The sequence below is a fragment of the Mesoplodon bidens genome (genome assembly GCF_964165515.1).
Source record: "Mesoplodon bidens genome assembly, chromosome: 14".
Lineage (NCBI taxonomy): Eukaryota > Metazoa > Chordata > Mammalia > Artiodactyla > Ziphiidae > Mesoplodon > Mesoplodon bidens.
Genome location: NC_138170.1, coordinates 1,368,224 through 1,383,098, shown reverse-complemented (window position 1 = coordinate 1,383,098; position 14,875 = coordinate 1,368,224). Strand labels below are relative to the sequence as shown.

General features: G+C 43.1%; 1 pseudogene across 1 annotated transcript; it reads left to right on the top strand.

Annotated features, from left to right (window-relative positions):
* Positions 1-13,299: 13,299 nt before the first annotated feature.
* LOC308628032 (adaptin ear-binding coat-associated protein 1-like) lies at positions 13,300-14,085 on the top strand (annotated as a pseudogene). The gene is made up of 2 exons: positions 13,300-13,330; positions 13,452-14,085. The product of its transcript is annotated as an adaptin ear-binding coat-associated protein 1-like (transcript).
* The last annotated feature ends 790 nt before the right edge of the window (positions 14,086-14,875 follow it).

The following is a 14,875-nucleotide window of genomic DNA, read 5'->3' as shown; positions in this document are numbered from 1 at the left end:
AAAGAATGCTCAACATCATTAATCATTAGAGAAATGCAAATCAAAACTACGATGAGATATCATCTCACACCAGTCAGAATGGCCATCATCAAAAAACCTAGAAACAATAAATGCTGGAGAGGGTGTGGAGAAAAGGGAACACTCTTGCACTGCTGGTGGGAATGTGAATTGGTACAGCCACTATGGAGAACAGTATGGAGGTTCCTTAAAAAACTACAAATAGAACTACCATATGACCCAGCAATCCCACTACTGGGCATATACCCTGAGAAAACCATAATTCAAAAAGAGTCACGTACCAAAATGTTCATTGCAGCTCTATTTACAATAGCCAGGACATGGAAGCAACCTAAGTGTCCATCAACAGATGAATGGATAAAGAAGATGTGGTACATATATACAATGGAATATTACTCAGCCATAAAAAGAAGCAAAATTGAGTTATTTGTAGTGAGGTGGATGGACCTAGTGTCTGTCATAAAGAGTGAAGTAAGTCAGAAAGAGAAAAACAAATACCGTATGCTAACACATATATATGGAATCTAAAAAAATGGTCATGAAGAACCTAGGGGCAAGATGGGACTAAAGATGCAGACCTACTAGAGAATGGACTTGAGGATATGGGGAGGGGGAAGGGTAAGCTGTGACAAAGCCAGAGAGAGGCATGGACATATATACACTACCAAACGTAAGGTAGATAGCTAGTGGGAAGCAGCCGCATAGCACAGGGAGATCAGCTCGGTGCTTTGTGACCGCCTGGAGGGGTGCGATAGGGAGGGTGGGAAGGAGAGAGATGCAGAGGGAAGGGATATGGGAACAGATGTATATGTATAACTGATTCACTTTGTTATAAAGCAGAAACTAATAAAAAATAAAATAAAATAAAAATGAGGGTTCAAAATATAGATGAAGAGTTTTAGAAACTCATGTTTCTTACAACCTTGAGTGCAGGGACCAAAACTGGTATTCCAAAGGATAGATATTTTTTAAGAAAATAGTGTTGAGGAAATGCACTATTTCAAAAATTACACTAAGAGGAGAAGTCTGGACAGCAGACAAAGGCAGAAATCTAATTGTTTGTTGGACTCAGCACATTTATCTCTGCTCTGAAATCAAATGTGATTGTCCCTTAATACTGGGGTTGAACTTGCAACCCGGGTTGCCTTGGACAATCTCCAGGTGCCCTGTTGTCTTGGCTTCATTATCAGCAGTGCCCTCTTTCATTCTCAAAAGAGATGCAGTCTGGGCAGTAAGTTATATGGTTACTCTGCTCAAGATTTTTAAATGAGTGATCCCATGGACTGACCAACTCTGAGTGAGGTGTTATGAAATAGAAAGTAAGGATTTCCAGGCAGGGGTGGCTGGAGGCTGAGGAACAATGAAGCTCTGGAGGGGCTGAGAATCTCACCCGGACAAGAAAGGAAGGGACACGTGTTACATGATGAGAGGAGTTGTGGTGAGGTTGAAGGTCAGGTGCTGTGTGGAGTTGAGAGGACAGTGGTGGGGGTCAGAGCGGGATGTTTGAACTTAATATTTCAGACACGGAGTAGCGCAGGGTAATGGCATGGTCTGAGTTATGACCACAGGAGCAGGTGGGAGAAATGGAACCTCATTGCATTTGGGGATAGGAATTGGGCAACTAACAAGAGACATGGAAGCAGGACTGGCTACTCTATACCTTTTTGCTCCTATTGAATTTTGAATCGTTTTACTATATTACCTTTTCAAAAATACATAAATAAAATTAAAATATAAAGGACTCCAGGCTTCTAGGTCAACAGTGGAATCATTTTATCAAGTTTTTAAAGCCCCACCAGTAAAACAATTTGCCTTTAAACATTTGAAAAGATGCTCAACCTTACTCACTTAAAAAAAAGAAAAATAGGCAAATTAGAGCCACAATGAAACATCATTTTTCACCTTCAGATTGGCAAATATCAAAAGGTTTCACAACAGCAAGAGTGGAAAGAAATGGGTCCTCGTCCACACAGCAGTTGGACAGATGGCAGATGGGTACAGGCTCTACGGCACCACTTCGGCAATATACATAAAACCTGAAAATGCACATACCTTTGGGTAGCAGCTATTCCTGTGTAGAAAGTTATCTTACATATACACTCCGACCTGTGGACAAAGACACATATGTGGTTTGAGGCAGTTACTCACCTTCCTGTACTTATGTCAGAGGGTTATCAGGGGAATTAAATGATATAACGCATGGAAAGGATGTTAAAGAGAGCCTGGCACATAGTAAGTGCTCAGTAAATGCCGGCTGTTATTATTACAGCATTGTTCATGACAGCAAAACATTGGAAACAACATGACTGTCTATCAATAGGGGACTGATAAAATAAGTTTTGTCTTACATTGAAAAATCACAAAGATTTTAAATACAATGAGGATAGTCTTTAAACAGTGCTATGGAATGATCTTTTAGAAATGTTTTAAATGGAAAAAAAACAAAGTGTAGAAGAATGCTTGTGGTTTGTCCCCATTTGTGTGTGGGGTGTGCCTATAGGTGCACAGTCTCTCCAGGGATGAAGTCACAAGAAACTGGTAACAGTGATGATTCCTGGGAGGGAAAGTGAGAGGCAGGAGCTCAAGGGCTACTGTATAACCTCTTGTACCTTTTATATTGTCCATCATAGGGATGTATTCTCTAGTCAAAAACAATTAAACAAATTGGGGTATATGTCCAAAAAGTTGAAAGTAGGGACTCAAATAGATACTTGTATGCCATTGTTTGTAGCAGCATTATTCACAGTGACCAAAAGGTGGAGACAACCCAAATGTTTATTGATAGGTGAATGTATAAACAAAGTGTGGCTTATCCATACAATGGAATACTATTCAGCCTTAAAAAGGAAGGAGAGTCTGACACATGCTGAAACATGGATGAAACTTGAAGACATTAAGTTAAGTGAAATAAGCCAGTCACAAAAGGACAAATACTTGTATGATTCCACTTATATGAGATACCTAGAATAGCCAAATTCATAGAAACAGAAAGCAGAATAGTGATTACCTGAGGCTAGAAGGAAGGAGAAATGGGGAGTTAGTGTTTAATGGGCACAGAGTTTCTGCCGGAGATGATGAGAAAGTTCTGGAGATGGATGGTGGTAATGATTGTGCAACAAAGTGGATTTACTTAGGGTTTCCCTGGTGCCGCAATGGTTGAGAGTCCGCCTGCCGATGCAGGGGACACGGGTTCGTGCCCCGGTCCGGGAAGATCCCACATGCCATGGAGCGGCTGGGCCCGTGAGCCATGGCCGCTGAGCCTGCGCGTCCGGAGCCTGTGCTCCGCAACGGGAGAGGCCACAGCAGTGAGAGGCCCGTGTAACGCAAAAAAAAAAAAAAAAAAGAGTGAATTTACTTAATGCCACTGAATTGTACACTCAAAAATGGTTAAAATGGTAAAGTTTATATTATGTACATTTTATCACAAAAAACAATTAAATAATTTTAATAATAAAAATAGTCATTTTAAAAATTTTGATCGGAGTTATGTTAAATGCAGAGATTAATTATGAGGAGCTGTATCGAATGAGCCACAACAAAGAAGGGTCCTATCGAAAAAAGGACTCGGTCTCCAAATCCTGGCATTTTTCCATGCCAGTTTCTCCTGTTCTGCTGACTGGCTCTTGGGGGATTCATGGTACAGAGCAGAGGTGACAGGCTGAGCCAGGACCATGGGAGGAGGGCAGCTTCATCCAAGACAGGGAGGAAAATGGAAGGGAAGAGGTGGCGGGTGGGGCAAAAGTAGAGGAAATTCCTGCCAGACCACATAGACTTTCTCCATGAGGAATGTTGGGGGTAGATTTTGAGGGGGCTGGGAAAGCTTGGTCTTTGAGGGGAATTACAAAGGGGCCAGACCAGGGATGTGTAAAAGAACCACCACTTTCCTCTGAGGAGCCTGGTGAGGCCGGAGATCACACATGTGTAGAGAGAATTTCCTCTCCTCTTGCCTCTTCTCCTCCCCCAGGCAACAACACTGAAGGGGTTGCAGACCCCTGGTAGCTAAATAAGTGAGGAAGAGCAGAGACTCCCCATCCAGACCACCGACTACCATAGGCTTCCCTTCCTCAACAACACCAAGCTGGGACTGGGAAGAGGCCTCAGGTTTAAGTTGAAACTGAAGTTTGGGGTATTATTGGGATGGACGTTATCATGACTGAAATAAGACTGAGACCAAGGGTGACCAAAACAATCATGTGACTTGTCTAAATTTCATCCAGTGGCAGAGCAAGATCTAGACCTACAGAATGAATTTTAAAAAGCAACAAGAGGGGCTTCCCTGGTGGCACAGGGGTTGAGAATCCGCCTGCCAATGCAGGGGACACGGGTTCGATCCCTGGTCTGGGAAGATCCCACATGCCACAGAACAATTAAGCCCGTGCGTCACAACTACTGAGCCCACGTGCCGCAACTCCTGAAACCCGCGTGCCTAGAGTCCGTGCTCCACAACGAGAGAAGCTTCCGCAATGAGAAGCCCGCACACTGCAACGAAGAGTAGCCCCCTCTCGCTGTAACTAGAGAAAGCCCACGTGCTGCAATGAAGACCCAACACAGCCAAAAATTAATTAATTAAAAAAAAAGCAACAAGAGGCAGAAATCAGGTTACTTTCTGACTTTATCTGATGTGATGAGTCATGCTTATTCAATGGAATCGTTACACAGTATTATTTTCAGTTGTTAATTGAAATGCATGTATCTTGCATCTCCCCCTAGATTGTAAGTTCCCTGAAGGCAGGTCCCATGTGCTATTTATCCTCATACTGCCCCCACAGTCTAGCAAAGTGCCTTGTATGTACACAGTGGGCACTGAAATGGCTGCTGACCAAGAGGGCTTACCCCATGGGAAGCAGCACCGGGCCATTAGTGTGCTTATACAGTACCTAGCGCAGAGCAGGTGAGCAACAAGGCCTGGTTGAGTTGAAATGACTCTTCCTAAAAAGAGGGCTTGTGTTCTAGGAAGTCTGATATAAAATGATGCTGCTCTCATACCAGTCAGAATGGCCATCATCAAAAAATCTACAAACAATAAATGCTGGAGAGAGTGTGGAGAAAAGGGAACACTCTTGCACTGCTGGTGGGAATGTAAATTGATACAGCCACTATGGAGAACAGTATGGAGGTTCCTTAAAAAACTACAAATAGAACTACCATATGACCCAGCAATCCCACTACTGGGCATATACCCTGAGAAAACCATAATTCAAAAAGAGTCATGTACCAAAATGTTCATTGCAGCTCTATTTACAATAGCCAGGACATGGAAGCAACCTAAGTGTCCATCAACAGATGAATGGATAAAGAAGATGTGGCACATATATACAACGGAATATTACTCAGCCATAAAAAGAAACGAAATTGAGCTATTTGTAGTGAGGTGGATGGACCTAGTGTCTGTCATAAAGAGTGAAGTAAGTCAGAAAGAGAAAAACAAATACCGTATGCTAACACATATATATGGAATCTAAAAAAATGGTCATGAAGAACCTAGGGGCAAGATGGGACTAAAGATGCAGACCTACTAGAGAATGGACTTGAGGATATGGGGAGGAGGAAGGGTAAGCTGGGACAAAGTGAGAGAGTGGCATGGACATATATACACTACCAAACGTAAGGTAGATAGCTAGTGGGAAGCAGCCGCATAGCAGAGGGAGATCAGCTCGGTGCTTTGTGACCACCTGGAGGGGTGCGATAGGGAGGGTGGGAGGGTGGGAGATGCAAGAGGGAAGAGATATGGGAACATATGTATATGTATAACTGATTCACTTTGTTATACAGCAGAAACTAACACACCATTGTGAAGCAACTATACTCCGATAAAGATGTTAAAAAAATAAAATAAAATAAAATGACGTTGCAGGTTGCCCAGACTTAAAGTAAAAGAGGCAGAGATGAGGGCTTCCCTGGTGGCACAGTGGTTGAGAGTCCGCCTGCCGATGCAGGGGACATGGGTTCGTGCCCCGGTCCGGGAGGATCCCACATGCCACGAAGCGGCTGTACCCGTGAGCCATGGCCGCTGAGCCTGCGTGTCCGGAGCCTGTGCTCCTCAACGGGAGAGGCCACAACAGTGAGAGGCCCGCATACAGCAAAAAAAAAAAAAACAAAAGAGGCAGAGATGAAGGAGGTGTGGATGGTCATTTTCTATTTCTCTGTTAGGGCTGTTCTTGTACTGGATTAAGGAGAGGAAGGCTAAAACACAAGAGGAGGGTGAGTCAGACCTAGTTTACAACCTGTTATACCAGAAGTGAGTATTGCAGTGCCTTATTAGGCCTCAAACCAAGCTGAATTCATTTTTTATTAAGAGAACCTTAAAGGGCTCCTGTCCTCAAGGTTATATAAAATCATCCCAATCATGTACTTTTGAGATAATAAATCAATAGAAGCACAGAGACCAATTCTTTAGATAGGGAAGTATATCTCAAGTAGCTCAAGGAGCAATCTTTTCTACAATGAAGGTTGAGAAAAGGAAACCCAAGACCAGTTGATTCTGGTTTGGGGAGTGATAACATTGGAGAACACAGTCTACTGTGTGATCCTTGCCATGACATCACTCATGCTGAAGTTAACTCCTTTTCTGGCATGGCCTCCACCCTTGTTGGGAGGTAAAAGGGATGTTTGAGTGGCTCCATTACTAAGTTTAAGTACTTGATTACTGCCTCTCTGGGAAAATGAACTTGGCTGAAAGGAGAGTGGGCAAGCATTCAGTCAAGCAATAAACCACTTACTGAATGCCTGCAATTGATGGGGAAAGATGTCTCTTCTTAGACTGGTCCATCCAAAATAAGTTGGGGGGGTGAGAGGGAGAAAGACCATAGTTGGTGGGTCTTTAGGGAACTCCTTAGGTAATCCCACAGGTCATGAGCTTACAGCTCAGTTCCAAATTCCAGGATGTCTGCTTAGAGAGACAGTAAAACACACTTTCTCAGGGACAAAAGCCCACAGAGCCAAGGGCTCTGGGTTTCTGAGTCAGAATTTCATCAAGGGCTGGGTGACACTTTCTTTAGAAAGCCATCTGATCTCCAGGGGTCCTGATACACAAGAACTATGCAGCCTGCTCCATCTAGGGAGACAGATGTGGACTCGCCCCCCCACCAACCTCTCATGCATCCCTCCCTCTTACTCCCTCAAGAGCCCCAGAAGCGGGTCCTTCATAAAAGGGCGCCTCCCTCAGGCCTGAAAGCTTAGCTGAAGTGGGGATTTTTGTACAAGTCCCATGTTTCCTGGATTTTTAGGAGCCTCCAAAAAGATGCTATAAATAATCATTACTGAACTGGAAGAAGCATGAAGTTGGCACAGGACCAACCTCTGTGACTTCCATGGCTGAAAAGCATGGATTTAAGAGGGGTAGTTAGACCTCCATGCAGAGAATATAACTATTCTCAGCCCCTCACTGTAGAACTCTGACGCTGCACAGATGCACACACGCATGCATGATCCCTTCTCTGAAGGCAGAGATGGGAGCACAGAAAAGCAACACTACTATAGGACAAACTGGTCATTCTCTTACTTGTCCGTTACCGTGTTGTAATAGTTATAGATTAATTTAAACAATTAGATTGTCTCTTATCTTTGCTCTCTAAGTCTTGCACAGACCTTTAGCAAAAAGCAATAATGTTCTCACATGACCCTCGGTGGGCTGGGGATTCGTACCTATACTACTCAGTTCTCTCACTCACATCCCCAAACCAAAACATACAACCAAGCGGTAACTCCATATATTTAAAATTCACTCTACTCACCCCCAGTGCAGCGGCCTGTTGCTCCTGGGTCCTTGAATCCAATCTCTTTAAGGTGGGCCTTGCCTTTGGAACCCACCCGTCACTTCTTTTTCCACCTTTGCTATTAAGATAGCCCCTCCACTATTGCTTCACCAACCATCTATTTTAGAATCAAAAGGTCTTTGTCTATTCATAGACACTGTAAAAGTAACATTCATTTTATGTTTTTTAATCTACTATCTGTGTCTTCCACGATTCTCATTGGCTTATCTAATCAGCATGTCCTAGGGAGGCTTATTATTTGCTGGTTTAGCTTGTCCAAGCACAACAGGGCCAGCCGAGGCATTTACTCAAGGAGAATCAGCTTCTTAAAATAGGCGATCCTCGGGAAGGATGTCAGACCTTTTGCCTCTTCTCTCCAGAAGCCTGAGACTAAGGAGAATGTTCCACATCCCACTGCCGCTCCAGCTCTGCAAACCCCAATTCCTGGCTTTTCAGAGAAGGATACAGAAAAGGAAGACCAAAGAACAAACCAAACCCTGCAAGAAAAATGTTGCATACTTTCTGATTTTTCTAGGTTTTATGCTGATTTTTGCCCTCATTTTATTACTTCCTTCTTCATAAGTAGGAAACATAAGATGAGGGAGCAATAAGTGGAAAATAGGAAGTTTGGAGAGAGGAGAGAAAGGAGAGACAGTGAATGGGAAGTGAAAAGAAAAGCAGCAAGTGGGAGTGGGAGGCCAGGCACCAGTGCAGGGAGGAGGCAGGAAGCATGCTGGGAAGTCTCTGGCAGTTTCGGCATCTCCAGGAACCAAGCACTGGGCTTGGTACTACACATACCTCCCCTTATTTAACTTCCTCAATGGTTCTGCCAGGACAGCATTTTCATCCCCAACCTTGTAGACATAGAAACTCAGGTTCAGAGAATACAATACTTGCCCATGGACTCATAGAAATAGGAGGAAGAGGAGGGGCTGGAAGCTCCATTGAAAAATGAACCCCACTCCTCTATTCCACAGGCCCTTCTGTGGATTTTCTGTGTCTTCAGACCTGTATTTCAGGGTTTACTTCCCTTTCACGTAGGAAATTTATCTCCTGGTTTAAAGTCTTACTTTATTCCTAGATCATGTGGAGTTTTCCCTCAATGGAAAAGCCACACTCTTGGACATAGTCCTGCCTGCAGGAGACAGTGGAAAATGATCTGGAGGCCATGGCTGAGCCATCGCATTACCCGTACATCCTAGTGCTCTTCACAATCCAAGGAATGAAAGACTAGCAAGACTACAATGACCAACTCATCCCAGTTTGCCTGAGACTTTCCTGGTTTAAGCACTGAAAAGTCCAGTGACCAAGGAAACCCCTCAGGCTCAGGCAGACCAGGACAGCCTAAGCCAGAAGAGATACAGACTTTTGCCTCAGGGAGTTTGCAGCAGGCCAGAGATTAGACAAATTCACAAGCAGAAGAGTGTGAGGCCCCTAAAGAAGCACAAGGGGAGGAAGGCATTCAGTAAAAGAGAAACTACGTGTGTTTGGAGAATTAATTCGTTCCACAAATGGTCATTTCTTGCCTTCTAAGAGCATTTGAGGCAGAGGCAAGGAGCCACATAAATGAAGAACTGAGAGGTGGAAGAACACAGTATATCCTGGGAACATGGACGTGGTTTCCCTGGCACAGGGCAAATTTGGGGAGAAAAAGGTTTGGGCCTGTAAGATAGGCTGCGTCATTCTAGAGAGAGGAATAAACATCAGCAAATGTGTCTAACTCAAAGGAATGTGGAATGGGACTTTGTACAAGAATGGAGTAATTGGCATCAGAGTAGACTGTAGCACAGGTGGGAAGACCAATGGGGACATTACTGTCAAGCATTCAAGTGAAACCCTTTGGTTTCTACACACCCAGGTTTTGTCTAAACCATGTGGACATTTACTTCAGATTATTTTAGCTTCTAATTTTTGTTTTTGTTTTTGACATCATAGAGGTATTTGAGGGTGAGCTTTATCCTGGATTGGGGAGGGAACGAGAAGATATGGGATAGGTAGCTTTCCCTCCAGGGTGCACAAAGGGAACAGGTTTGCAGGCTGAGGCTCCTTCCTGATGATGGAGGACATAGGAAGGGAACTGCGCTGGCAGCAAAGTGCTTTCCTCCTCGTGTCCAGTGTCCACTGAGAGATGGCCGGAGCACTGCCTGTGCCTCTCTCTGTCCAGCCCTAACGCAACTGCATTTTTTTGTGAATTGACATTCATATCCATGTTTATATTGGTGTATTTCCCTTTCCTTATTTATTTATAGGAATTCTTTACCATATATTGTAAATATTTTTCTGTTTGTCATTTGTCATTCATTCTTGTTTATGGTCTTTTTCTTCTTTTCCTTACAGAAGTGTTTAGTTCGTGTGTGTGTGTGTGTGTGAATTTTAAGGAAGTCAAATTTATCCATATTTTTCTTTAAGGTTTCTAGGTTTGTTGTCAATCTCAGAAATGCTTTAACTATCCCCAAGTTTATGTACACCTATGTTTTCTTCTAGTTCTTTTCTGGTTTTGTTTTTTCTGGACTTTAATTTGGTATATGCTATAAGATAAGGATTTAACTTTATTATTTTTCCCAAGTGTTACATCACCATTTGTCAAACTTTGTACCCTGTACCCACTGGTTCAAAATACTACCTTTCTCACATACTAAATGTTTCCGTGTGCTGAGTCTGTGCTCATCCAACCATCCTGAGAGCATATTCTATACTCTGTCTCCTTTTGCTACTACCTACTCTCCTCTCAAGCCACTGTGTTCTGACTGCTGTCCCCATGGTGCCACAAACATTTCTCTAGCAAAGCTCATCATCAGACTCCTAATTGCAAAAGCCTGTGGATGCTTTTCAGGTCTTTTCTTGATGGATCTCTCTGTACATTTGACATTGTTGGCAATTCTTTCCTTCTTGAAATCCCTTCTTTTGGGGTGATTTTGTTTGCCTGTTTGTTTCGGTAAATTTGGGGGACTTCTTGGTCATTGGGTATGTGCATCTTCATCTTTGCTAAATAACACCACAGTGTCTTCCAGAGGCGTTGTAGCAGTGTGCCATAGTCTAATTACATTAAAGACAAAGTTGGTAGATCTGGGACACTCTGGGTCTCTGCCCCCTGGCATTTGCTCAGTTCCCCTCTTTTATCTTCTCCCCACAAATTTTCTCCTCTCTCCTGTGAACTTGCATCCTGCTGCTGGCCTAAGCCAACTCCACCACCATCACCACTCTCTGCCGAAACACAAACCAGTTGAGAGCTTTAAAGACTCATCTTCCTAAAACCTCATTTTTGTATTTTGTTCCCTGTTCCAAAATCAATAGTGGATTCACAGGAGAGTCAAATAAAGTCTGAACGCCTTGGATTGGCACCCAAAGCCCTCCCCTGCCTGGCTTCCTCATTTTTTCCAAGACTTATCTCCCCTCACTCCCAAAGGGGGTGCACTTGAATCCAACCAAGGGAACTCACCCTGCTGCTGAGGGTGTAAACCAATACAGGCACTCTGCAAAAACAATGGGGCAATGTTTAATAAAGATGAAAATACACATACTGAATGACCAAGCAATTTCACTTGAGTATGTGTGTACCAGGGCACATGAACAAGGATGTTTACATAGCATTGTTTGTAGGTGCTCAAACATGGAGGCAACCCAAATGCCTATCAAGAGTAGAATGCGTAAGTATGTTCCAGTCTCAGCACCCTTCTTCACTCTGTCCCCCCACTGACCCTAGGTCAGTGGGTATGTTTCTTTTTCAGACGTATCTTCATGTAAAACAGGAGCCCAACTACCTACTTCCAAAATAGAAAGTTAGGATATTTTTCCACTGAAAACTGAATTTCCAATATCATTGTATTAATATGTAGGAAAATTCTCTTTAACAAGCTGTGGTCATGTTTTATCATTCTGTTAACCTAAGTGCTCCTTTTCTTTTTAAATTAACTTTAGGGCTTCCCTGGTGGCGCAGTGGTTAAGAATCCGCCGGCCAATGCAAGGGACGTGGATTCGAGCCCTGGTCTGGGAAGATCCCACATGTTGCAAAGCAACTAAGCTCGTGCACCACAACTACTGAGCCTGCGCTCTAGAGCCTGTGAGCCACAACTACTGAGCCCGTGCACCACAACTACTGAAGCCCGCGTTCCTAGAGCTCATGCTCCTCAACAAGGGAAGCCACCGCAATGAGCCCACGCACAGCAACAAAGAATAGCCCCCAATCGCCCCAACTAGAGAAAGCCCGCGCACAGTAACGAAGACTCAACACAGCCAAAAATAAAATAGATTTAAAAAAATAATAATAATAAACTAACTTTTAAAAATGTATGCACGTTAAATGGAGAATAATCTATAAAAGTATTGAATCATGTTGTACACTTGAAACTAATATTGTAAATGGACTATACTTCAATAATAAGTAAATAAAATAGCATATGTTAGAAATAATAAAATAAAATAAAATTTATATACAGTAAAATCCATTCTCCTTTGGGGTTCAAGTCTATGAGTGTTTAATGCATACAGCTTATCCTTTGTTTTTGTTTTTTTTTACAAAGGAGTATCAAGATGGGTTTAAAGTAATTTTTCTTAGATACTGTTCACTGGGGCTTTGGAAAACAAAGTTTGACTTTACAACTTAGTAGGCAGGTTGAGTTCATTAAAGTGCAGTTCCACCTATTGGTCCTTCCTCAACTGTTTAAGTAGGTACTGATTGCCTGCCAGGATGGCCAGTCCTGGGCTGACCCTTTCCACTAAGATCAGAAGGATCGCTCCTGACAAAACAGGACTGGCTTTTGCTCTCTATAGGAAATTGACAAGCTGTTGCTGCAGATGAAGGATCCAGCCAAGGATCTTTCAAAACCAGGTGCCCCTGGCTGCCAAGTACAAAGGTGACCTAAAACTCCAGAGGAGGGTCTGCCATATCTGAGCTACCTTGTCTTCTAGAAAGTGTCAAGATTTGATGGCATAAGCATTGAGGGAGAGTGAATACTTGTCCCCTCACTTCTCCAAGAAAGACAGGGAACATTGAACCAGTAATCATATAGTTTTCAAAGTACATTAAATCAGCTAAATTAACTGTTTAACCATAAGCCCACCATTCCATTCCATTTGCTCTGACATTATGCAAAAAAAAAAAAAAATCAAAATTGTCATTGTTAGAAAAACAGCCTAGAAATACCTACCTAGTGGTAGACCAGCCACTACCTTGCCCACCCCTTTCACCCCTTCCCACTCCTTTCTACTTCAGTGGGTGACCTCACAAAAATGGGATGCTAGGCCTCACCAAGATGGTGACCTTGACGGCCAGCCTCTCTGGGTAGGTGGGATTTAGCATCTCCTACAAGTCTCCAGGTGATGCTAATGTTGGCCAGGGGGCCATACTTGGAGAATCACTGCTCTAAATCTAACTAATAATTTATAGGAAATATGAAAGGTAGAGGAACCTATTAACACCATGAGGATGCATTAAAAACACAGACTCAGAGAAATTGTTCCTTCAACAAATAAATTATAAGGAAAAAGCAAGCAAAAAAGAATCTAGGGATTAAAGGAAACAATAGGCATGGAGAGCAGGGCCAAGACAGTGGCCCAAAGTACAAGCCCATCCTGCACATGAAGCTGGATGTCAATGTCTACCAGATTCTGCCCCAGGCCTCCAATGGTGGCTACAGGCTGGAATTCAGGTCAGTCTGCTTAGACTGTTCACTTTAAAAGGAAAGACTGCCTATATCAACTCGAGTATAAAATATCAGGGGAACTCTTTGCTCAGGCACCAGTAGAACAATATCCTGGCTGAGGAGACAGTGACAGATTCCAGGTTCTATTTTGCAATCTAGCTCCAGGATGACACTGTACATAGTGCTTTCATTGGCATTTGCTTCATAGATCAGGGTGATGTCTTTGACTTTAATATCCCTTTGCAAAAATCACTTCAGGTGGGTAAAGCAGCTATCTGAGATATCCTAAGAATCTCAGGAAATGGCTGCTCATCCCAAGTTGAATATGGGCTTCAAGGTAGGACAGATCATCAAGTTAAATAATGGGAACATTATGACCAAAAGATGACGTTTCCCGGGACTACAGAGACTGGAGGCCTAAGTTTACTCCCAACCCCACCTAGAAGCAAAGTCACTATTCTCCCTCCATCCTCCAAGACTGACATCAGCAATCATGTCACCCCACCACCATCCAAATCCAACCATGGAAGCAGTGATGCAGATTTCCCTTTAGGGTGGGATTCTCCTGCTGCTGTCGTGACACCAGCTCCAGTCATTGAGTAATGACTTGGGGAGACCTTGGCACTGCACCCAGCTCTGTTCCAAACCTGGCACCCCAGCCATCCAACTGAATCCAAGTCTGAAATAGCACCGGCAGGACATCAAGGACATACTTGAAGAATAAAAATGTCCTTGAGAAGATAGGGAAGAAAACCCCACCTTTGAGGAAGAAAATGAAGAAAGAGGAGGAGGTGCGGAAGGTAGACCTGGTAAAAGAAACATTTTTCTAAAGAATTACAAGAATGATGTATGGGTTTGGGGATGATTAGAATCCTTATACTAAGCCAGTGGATATTCCTGAAGACTTTGTCATAGAGTTCATCACTGAAATGAGTCAAGGGAACATCAATTGGAAGACAAGGTCAAGTACAAATTGAAGATATCTTTTTTAAAAATATTTATTTATTTATTTAGGCTGCTCCGGGTCTTAGTTGAGGCATGTGGGATCTTCATTGCCACGTGTGGGATCTTTAGTTGTGGCCTGCGGACTCTTAGTTGCAGCATGTGGACTCTTAGTTGCGGCATGCATGCGGGATCTAGTTCCCTGATCAGGGATTGAATCCGGGCCCCCTGCATTGGGAGCAGCGGAGTCTTACCCACTGGACCACGAGGGAAGTCCCAGATATCTTCTTCATTTGAAAGGATCCCAGGAAGTTTGCTGAGGTTAAAGTCTTGCTTATTATGAATGAAGAACTGAAGCTTCTTTTATAATTTTAAATTTCTGAAGCTTCATTATTTTCGGGGGCAACCATAAATGGTAACAATATTCTCTACAGTAAGGTCCTGATACCTAACCATGTAAATAAAAGATAAAGAAACACAAGATTTTCATGTCTTTGATTTTAGAGTGATATTTGAGAT